We start from the raw sequence: 10,119 nt of genomic DNA, 5'->3' as shown, positions 1-10,119 counted from the left end.
CATTTTGATTATTCTCGCTCGAATAGGTGTTAACTAAAGATTAATCGCAAAGAATGGGGAAAGAAGAGAAATAGATAAAGTGCTCGGTGAGGATTGGGCCCCTCATGCCTACGTATCCTCATAGTGCAATGAGAAATTCAGAGCTCCGTAGTTCAGAAAACTAATGGGGGAGGTGAGTAGAAGAGTGATCAAAGGTATGGTTTTAACCAAAGGATTAGGTTATTTGAACTCCAAATGAAGGGGTGAAAATGTGAACCCAAGAGTAAAACTGGTATGAATCAACACGTGAGGGCCTACAACATTGTATTGGAATAACCGAAAAGAAAGGGTTGCCTAAATGCGGCTGCAAAGTAAGTAAGGGGATGCTTGTCTAAGCTACAAGGTCCGACAAGACAAACAAATCTGCTCTTGGTTCACAAAAAGGGGTACAAGATGGAGCACAAAGGTAGAGTGTATTTGGCTCAAAGAATAGGTATATCACATGGAGTGAAAAAAGGTAGTATATGAGTGTATCATGGGATGAACGGAAGGAAGTGAACGAAGTCACAGAATGGAGTATCGGGTGATGAGTGACTGAAGAAGTATAGTTTGAAACCGAAAGTCAACGTATCTTGGAATCCATAGGAGAAATAGAATTTTTACCATAGAGGGAAACATCGTTAACCAATACGTGGACTAGCGGACCGCCACTGTAGGGTTTTAGCTAAAAAAAGAAGGAATTAAATGTTCGATTGCGTAGCACGAACAACTCTTGGTGCAAAAGTAGACTATTCATTAAGCGTCCTAAAAGGATGTGAATGGAATCCAAGTAAAAGTGATATTCGATCTCAAAAAGATGGTATTGATTGATGAAAGAGTGATGGACTAATAAATAGGGTAGATCGCGGAGAAACCGGGTTCTCCTGCCTACGTACCCTCATTGTGCAATGAGGAAATCAGAGCTTTCGTAGTTCAGCCCACTAGGGCTGAAAAGAAATTGATTGGAGGTAAGAGGAAATGGATGATTGAGATTGAAATGATTTGAATGGGATGATTGAGAATTGAATAGAATGAAGAATGGATAGACTTGATAGTTACTGGATAAGAATCACACTAAAGTCTATGGGTAAAGGTGGATACGATTAGCAACGAGCCAAACGTCTCACACCCAAAGATATCCAGAATGAGTGTAGGAAAGCTCTAGTCTCATTACTTCTTTCCCACTTAAGGCTCGTGGCATGTAACTCTTGTCTTAAACTTCAAGTGAAGAAAGGAGAGTCTTTGTAGTTGTTTCTTGTATGATGAAGACTTTATCAATCGTTAGATTCAAATTGCACTAAAGTCTATGAATGAAGGTGAATACGATGAGTGTTGGGTCATACGTCCCATACCCAAAGATACTCAGAATGGGGGTAGGAATACTCCAGTCCCACTCCTTCTCCATTACTTACGGCTCGTATCGTACAAGTTGATTCATGATTGATAAGTTGTTGATTGTTGTCCTTGCTTTTGTTATTTTTGCTTTGTGTAGACAAACTTGTTAATCGTATGGTTAGAATTGTGCTAAAGTCCCATACCCAAAGATATTCAGAATGGGGTAGGAATACTCCAGTCCCACTCCTTCTCTATTGCTTAAGGCTCGTGTCACACTCTTCTAACTTTGATTTAACAAGTGTTGAAGATGCCACCTTTGATATGCTTGAATAATCCGCTGCTTAATACAACTGAGGGTGCCTTGATTGAAGATCTTGTCTTGAGGCCTTGAGCTCCACAACGTGAAAGAAAAGTCCTACTAAGTGACCAAGGGTCTTTTGGTCACTCAATTAGACTGGGGGATTATACAAGTTCAAAGGATTTAATTAATCAAAATTGCTTTTGATCAATTTAATCGGGGGTTTGGTTTTAGTTTTGAAGGGAACTAATTTTGGATCTAATTGAAGTTAGTACTTGTTAGAAACTATCCTAAGGGATCATGCATTAGAAGTTGATTGAATATTCTAAGTTAGATTAGAAATCCTAAGGGAGCATGTCAAAATATTGATTAAAACCATGATTACAATTCTATGTTAAGTCCTACAATTATTAGGAAATGACTGAATTCTAATCCTAAGGGGAACATGCAAATTTGACACAAAAATACCAAGATAAAGTCCATAAGGGCAAAAGGTCATTTACTAAAATATGTCTAATTCTATGGTCTAAAAGGGATTCTATCCTAAAGTTGAATTTTAACATAATGTTGAGAAATGTCAATATCCTAAATTTAATCAAGCCTATTTGTTCCTAATTAGAAAATTCTAACTAAAACCTAATTAAAATTCTAATTAAAAGTCCTCATTATTTATAATGAAAATTCTAATTTCCATAAAATCAAGATTTAATTCCTAATTACCAATTATCAACCTAATTAATCCAATATGGACCTAATTAATCTAATTAACAATTGTAAAAGCAACCAAGAAAAATAAAAGAATGAAATTAAATTGGAGGTGTAAACTAGGAACTGAGGTGTAAGCTGAGTTTGCCTAAAGGGTTGCACACAAGCCCAAAGCAGTTTTTGGTACAAGGTGCATACTCCAAAAAAGGACAGGGGTGTAAACAACACATGGGCCGCACCTGAGCCCGTCACTGATTCCCTCAGTGCCTGGGGGTGTGTTAGCGAAACGCAATGTAAATCAGCAAAAAGACTAATGGGTTTGGCTAAGCCCAAATCTCACTTACTTTACTAACCAATGGGGGTGTATTGTCACTGGTGGTGTATGAAACGGAATTCTATGGACTTGAACATACTAAACCCAAATCCTCAATTCTATTGACTTTTTCAAGTCAACAGACTCAAACTAATTTTCAATGCACGCCCAACCTCTCAACTCTATCTCACCGTCCTTCAACCGTGAGCCGACGCACCGGCGTCCGTCGCCGTCGCCGGTGTTGGCTTCTACCTAACCACCACCACCAATTTAAACATAATGATACGCCGGATACGCCTATGGCAAAGAATTTGAGCAACGGTCAATGGATTGGTTGAATCGAGCTTAACAAAGGAAGAACCCTAGCCTCTCAAAGTCCAATTAAATGGCGCTTACCCAAAATCAACCTCTAACATCATATGGATTTCACTCCCTATCCTCAATGCTACGCTCTGGTACGCTCAAAGCAAGAAAAGGACAATGAATTGTAAATGACATACGGGAGAAGATAATCGGAGAATTCGCCGGTAAGTTTTCTGATCTTGATTCTTCCTTCTTCTTCTTCTTTTCGTCTCTTTCTTCTTCTTGTGGAACTTTGATAACAGAGTGAAAGTGAAGTGGTTTAGCTCAAGCTAAATTGAAGCTTCAATGTGAAGCTTCAATGGCTTTTCTGTGAGATAATAAGAGAGCTTTGGTGAGGGTGAGAGAGGTTGCAGAGAGAGTGCACAAATTTGCAAGGTTCCAAAAGTGATGAAAATTAGAGAGATGAACTGTTTAAATAGAGTTTAGGTTTGGAAGTGTTTAGGCATGGAGTTAGAATTGGATTCTGTTATATTCAGATTAGGAATTAGTTGCATTCAACTCACTGAGTTCATGGTGAAACTCAGTTAGTTAGAATAAACTCAGTTAGTTGAGATTGATTAATGAGTGAGTGAATTAGACTGGCTATTGTAGGTTGGCTTAAGTGGAATTGAACATACTCATGAATGATGACCTACTGAACAGGTTTTGCCTTTGGTGATTAATGAATTGGTCTGTGTAGTGTTTCAGTGGAGTTAGTGCAAGTAACTGGCCATTGCAGGTTACAGGCTGAGCTTTTAATGCTTATGGCTTGATCAATGTTATACAAACTCATATCTGTTTTATCCTGCTTCCTTTTACACTACCTTGGATTATTTTGTGTGGCTCTTTGAACATGGTGACATTTTGATGCAGGTTTGCAATTGACTGGTTGACCAAGGATGTTGGCTTGTCTGCATGTGTTGTGCAAGACTACTGTGGCTTCCATTCATGTTTCCTGTCTGAGTATGTTTGAGTTTGCTTTGAATTGAAGCTTGCTTGCTTTCATCATCTTGTAGAAAATCCTGCTAAGATTTGGTTTGGTTATAGCTGACATTGATGGTGAGTTATGAATATTGATGAAGGCTGGGAATATTTGTACAGACTACTTGTTCTGATGCACTCCCATTGAGATGCTTGTGGCCAGGTTAACATCATGAGATGCTAGGGCTTCTTGTTAGGTTGATGATGCTACTGTCATGTATTGCTAGGTGTGTATGGTTAATGAAGTTTGTATATGTTGGCATTGTGTTCGTTAGTATGTGAATTGTTTGCCATTGGATAATGTTGCAGGGTTGTTATTGTGTGCACATTGGCTTGCAGGATGCTGTGAGATGCTGCCAATTCCAGACCAGACTGTAGCAATGTCAAGTGTGTCCTGACTTTACTGATGTTTTGTCCAGTAGGTTTTTCCTTGTGCATCATGGCTTCAACCTGCTTCTGCAACAGGGTTTCAACTGGGTTCAACAGTGTGATTCCAACTTGATTTTGCAACATGATTCATGTTGATGCTTGCTTCAGGTTTGCATTAGGCTAGATTTCAAGGGGGCTTGGACTTAAACCATGATGTATGGTCTGGTTTAACAGGTATTCTGCATTATGCTTCTGACTTTTCACCTTGGATACAACCTGTTGTGACTAGCTAATGATGATGGATTGCATAACCTGCCAAGTTATTTCATGTTGTTTTGGAATAAACACCTTGACTAGCCTTCACTAAGAACCTTGGTTGCATGGTTTGGTTTTAATTTCCATATGCAAGATCAAATTTTTATCAGCTAGTTCCATGCCTATTCAATACTGATTTATGTATCCCATGGTCTGTGGTTAGTGTACTGCATTTATGTTGTGATTGCCTTGACTTGAGTGCTTTACAAACGTCATGGCTGAATGTTTCTGTCTTGGTTTTACAGCAGGATAACTAGCTTGGTTCAGCTTGTATGCACCCTAGTATGGACAGTAGCATCATGGTCAATATGGATTGATGCTTCAATGTGTGAAGTTTCCCTTGCATTGCAGGTTCACATTGATCTTAGGTCACAAAGGTATCGTTATGCTGATTGGTTGGAACATAAATGATAGGGATCTGGTGCTGTTATTTGGAAATTGATTGAACTTTTTTATGAAACCTTGCAGGCTGACTGAATGGCCTTTGGCATCAAGAGAAATGGACTTGAGCTATTTTGGATTGCCACTCACATGGAATTCTGCAAGCTGGTATGACACGGGGCTGGAACAAATGAAGCTGTTTGGATTATGGAATTGTTATGACTGAACCCTGTTAAGTGTTTTCCACTTTTGAACCTTTTTGTTGCTGTTATGCCCTGCTGTTGTTGTGCCTTGGCTTGATGATTATGTTAGGTGCTTGTTGCATGTTGTCTTAGCATGATTGTTGCAGCATTGCATTGGATGTTCATATTCTGATGTTTGCTTGGTTGTGTACCTGAACCCTGACATTATCTAGAATAATGCTTTGCACTACATTGCCATGGTAACTGAGTTTGCTTGCCTTGTTTTGCTGCAGGATTTATTTAGATGTGTTGTAGCAGGCTAGCATGATGATGATGGTATGGTGATCTTGATGCAGGCCAAACATTACAGCAAGCATAACAAAGGGAGAACAAGGCAAGGTAGAGTTTATGCTTTCCATTGTAACTTGCAATTGGATTAAGCATTAAATGCTAGATTCATTGGTGTTGCATTGTGCTGTATTAGGACCTAGTTCAGGGCAGACCAATACCAAGACTTTGATGAGCCAACATGTCAAACAAGGCATGGCATGTATGAGGTTGAAACAAAACCATTTTCTTGGAAGTGAAGCAACCAAAAGAAGACACAACCCACCATGGAAATTGGGCAAAGAATCAAGGCAAATTAGGTTAGGTTAGGCTTTTGGTGGTCAAAAATGGGGAGATTGACTTTGGTCAAAGTTGACCAAAAAGTCAACTATTGACCAAAGTCAACAATTGGTAAAAGTTCATTTTTTTTGGCATTTTCTTTGTAAATGGACAATGTATTGACGATCATGATGGAATTTAGGGTATTAGGGTTGACTTTGGTCAAAGTTGACCAAAAAGTCAACTGTTGACCAAAGTCAACATTTGGTCAACATGTAATTTTTATTATTTTTTGGATGTAATGAGCATTGCAATGGGCTGTAGGTGGTTATTTGAATGGAAATTGGTGTTTATGAATGAAATGAATTGAACTTGGAATTTGAATTGACATGAATATATTGCCTTGTAAATGGATTGTAATGGATTGAAATTGGCTTTGACTTGATCTTGAATGGACATGATTGAAATGAGCCAAGAATATGACTTGAATAAACCAATAACATGAATCAACTTGACTTGCATAGACAATGATGAACATGAAACAAAGATCCATGAACCAATGAAAATGTCATGAAATGGACTTGGATGGACTCCACTAGATGAAACCAAACAAATCAAGGGCTAGGCACTTGAAGTGCCATGGGATATAAGCAGAGGATGGAGATTCATAGAATTAAAGACTTGGGCTAGGACCAATGGCTTTAAGCACAAATGGATAGAACCAAACCAAAATCACCATGCATGAACCCAATATAACGGTTTATGAGGGGCCATGACCAAGCAAGGGTGTCACACACACAATGGGTGATGAATTGGGTGGAATTAGGATTTGAAGACCATCTAGATGAAAAGTCAAGTTACAAGATACCTTTAGACCAAATTCTCCTTGATAGGGATTACCTGAGGCATGCCAAGGTCTTTGAATCAATCAAGCTGCTTCACAAGCAAATCCAAAGCTTCATGAACATATCCTCAAGCATTAGGGTTAGAAAGCCTTGAGGACTGCCTGAAAATTCCCCTGTTGAATCCATACCTCCATCATCAAGAAATTAGGGTTTTGAAGGTCCCTGAGCTTTGGTGTAGATAAAGCCACACACACAAGCAAACCCTGGCTCCACAAGCCAAGAATTTGGAATCTATAGTGATCCTTTGATGGAATGAATGATGCTAATGCATGAATTATTTAATGTATGCAATTGATCCCTAAGTCAAGTGGTTGGATACATAGGTGAGAAAGGGGAGGGAAAATTAAGGGGTACAACATGTATCAGTAAGATTATTTGAGAGTTCATTAGATTGCTTCAATGGTTAGTGGGAGTGTTTGAAAGTTTGTTACATGCATCTCAATTCATTTTGAATCTCCATTGATGTTCTCCTTATTTTTCTTTAGAAATTCCTTTTGATTCTTCTACAAACATCGTTTATCTTCATTGATTGATCTTTCACATTTTCTACTCTTCATTATTTATTTATCATTAATCCTTTATCACACTGTATCCGTGCGTAGCTTAATATCCCGCTTAGCAAATTTTCACATATATTATACTCTTTAAATTATTTTTTATTTACAAGACACTAATGCAAATCTAGTGTAAGAATATAGAAAAGAGAGCTGTCAAAATTACAAAGTATAATTGGTTTCTTGATTGGTAAGAAACCCACAAGGGTATAAAAAGAGAAAACAATAACAACACAATAAAATTGGTTATAAACTGATATTCTTTACTTTCTCTTTGAAATAGGATTATAAGTGTTACATAATAGAAAATAATGTTCTAATCCTAATTAGGATTTTCCTTATACAATGATGAGAAACTAGTATGATATTTATAAGAAAACTAATGCACTAAGCTAATGGGCTTTTACACATAGAGGATAAGCTAACTTAGAGGACAAGCTAACTTAAACAATTAGACATAATAAACAAGCCCAATTAGACATGCTAACAATCCTAGCATACTTCGACTATAACATGTGAACAGACTTCGACAATATGATAAGGTAGTTTCAAATTGTCGAACCAAGAAGATACCCTTCGACCATACTAGAGTTTGATCCAATATCTCATAAATCTCCATATTGTAGAGATTAAGGCCCTTTGAACTAGCTTTCTTCATGCAGCTTTATCAACTTCTTACAGTTGTTAACATGAAGAGACTTCATCTCATCATCCATGGCCTTGATCCATTCAGTCTTATTTCGACTCCTCAGTACTTCCTTAGGGTCTATAAGTTCTTCATCTAGAACCTCACCTGCAGAGATTAAGGCATAAGCTATGAGATCTACATACCTAAGTGTAAGACCCCAAATTTGACCCCAAGATCCCTCATGCAATTTCATCATATGCATTAGCATTGGGATCATACCTTGCCATCCTCCTTACCCCTCTCTCATTGGGTTTTCTTTGGGGGAGATCACCAAGCACTATGTGATTGTATCATACTTGTACATTTATCATTTTTACTAACCAAAATACCAAAAATATGTCTTTGCATTTGCCTAACTTTGTGTAGGTAGGGCATGATCCTCATTGATCTAGCAAGTCCACACCTAGGGTTTAAGACCCTCATGGATAAGAGCATAATTAAAGATTGACCCACAAGGTTTCAAAGCATCATATATAAGTCTCATTGATCTCTAAATGTTATATTGATCAAGTTTTCTTCAAGAGTTTGGAGGTGATTTGCCTTGGAAACCCTAGTTTGACTGGGTATCTTGAGTAATTTCTCCAACAAGCTATCTCACCAATTGATCCAACTTCTCAGGGGATACTTCAAAATCCATCATATTATGCATATATGATCTACCATGAGCCTAGAAAGCCACGAGAATTGAAGGTTAGCAAGATGGTTGGTGGTGGTTGGCCAAATGAATTCATCTGATCAAAACTAGGTCTCCCTGGACCCTATCCCCTACAATTTTCACCATATGAAAATGATTCCAAGATCACAGTTACTCTAATGTTCAAACATTATAGGTCATTTTGTCTAAACCCTAATTTGAAAGTCAACTTCCCAATGCCATAACTTGCTCAATTTTTATGAGATGAAAGATTTCCAAGTTTCATAATCAAATTCAATATTTCTACTTCAACTTTAATGTTTGGCGTAAGAGCTAAATCAACTTTTATGAGCATGTGATGTGAGGATACATTATAGGTCATTTTTGACCTATACCATTGAACAAGTGATTTTGCTCAACTTCAAAAATGCATAACTCTATCATTCTAAATCCAAATAACATGAAATTGGTGACAATTTTGAAGGTCTTTTAAATATCTACAACTTTGATGAAGACACTTTTCTCATTTGAAGCTCACATAAAAAGTTAAGTAAGGTGGAATATTGAGATATATGGCTTGAGACTTAGAAACTTTTTCAACATGTTGAAATTTCCAAACTTCCACCTCAAAATTCACCATGATACAAGTTCCAAATGAAAAAGTGTCAAACATCAAAGTTGTTCCCCTTGATCTAAGCTTTCCAAAGAACCCAAGTTCATTCATTTTGGATAAAGTTTGCTAGGGATGCGGATGACTTTCACCGGTCTACATGATTGGAAGAAATCAAATGCCAAAAATCCTATTTCACATTGCCTTGACATCCAAGCCTCATTTGAACTTCAGAACAGTTGCAAGTGGATCAAATTGGATTGCTTCATGGGCCTGTACACACCCATGCAAGCTTGTGCATAAAATGTCCAAATTTAGCAAATTTTCCTGTGTGCAAATATCAGTCCCAATTGCTATAAATACAGGCCCTTAGAGCTCAATTCAAACACACCTTGCACGCCAGCTTTACCCGTCAATTGAAACCCTCACCATTCAAAGGAAAACCTGAGATTTTTCAACTTGAAAATTTAGTTTGAATCTCACTGTTTGGAGATTCAAACACTCCAGGTTCCTAAGCTTTGTACCATTGCCAAACCTCTCCTGCAAGCTTCTCAAGTGTGATCAGATCAAGGTTGAAGCAAACAAGATCCATTTCTGCACAACATTGAAGGTAAATTTCAGAAAACTTCATCTCTTCGATTCTCACTCAATTCTCATCAATTCTCTTGAATCTTTGGTTGTCTGAAGTCCTACCAATGTAGGCAAGAAGATTGAGTTGATTTGAGGTCAAATCGAAGCAACTCATTTGTCACACCTCAAAATTCAACTCCTCATATATTTTTATATATTTGGAGTTAGTTGAAATTGAGGTCAGATTCATGCTCTACGCCATTTTTTCTTTCAAATCATGTCCTCCTTTTTTATTTTGGTGATGGTTGAGGAT

The sequence above is a fragment of the Lathyrus oleraceus genome, chromosome 3 (genome assembly GCF_024323335.1).
Source record: "Lathyrus oleraceus cultivar Zhongwan6 chromosome 3, CAAS_Psat_ZW6_1.0, whole genome shotgun sequence".
In the NCBI taxonomy this organism is placed as follows: domain Eukaryota; kingdom Viridiplantae; phylum Streptophyta; class Magnoliopsida; order Fabales; family Fabaceae; genus Lathyrus; species Lathyrus oleraceus.
This window is presented reverse-complemented; position numbering follows the sequence as displayed.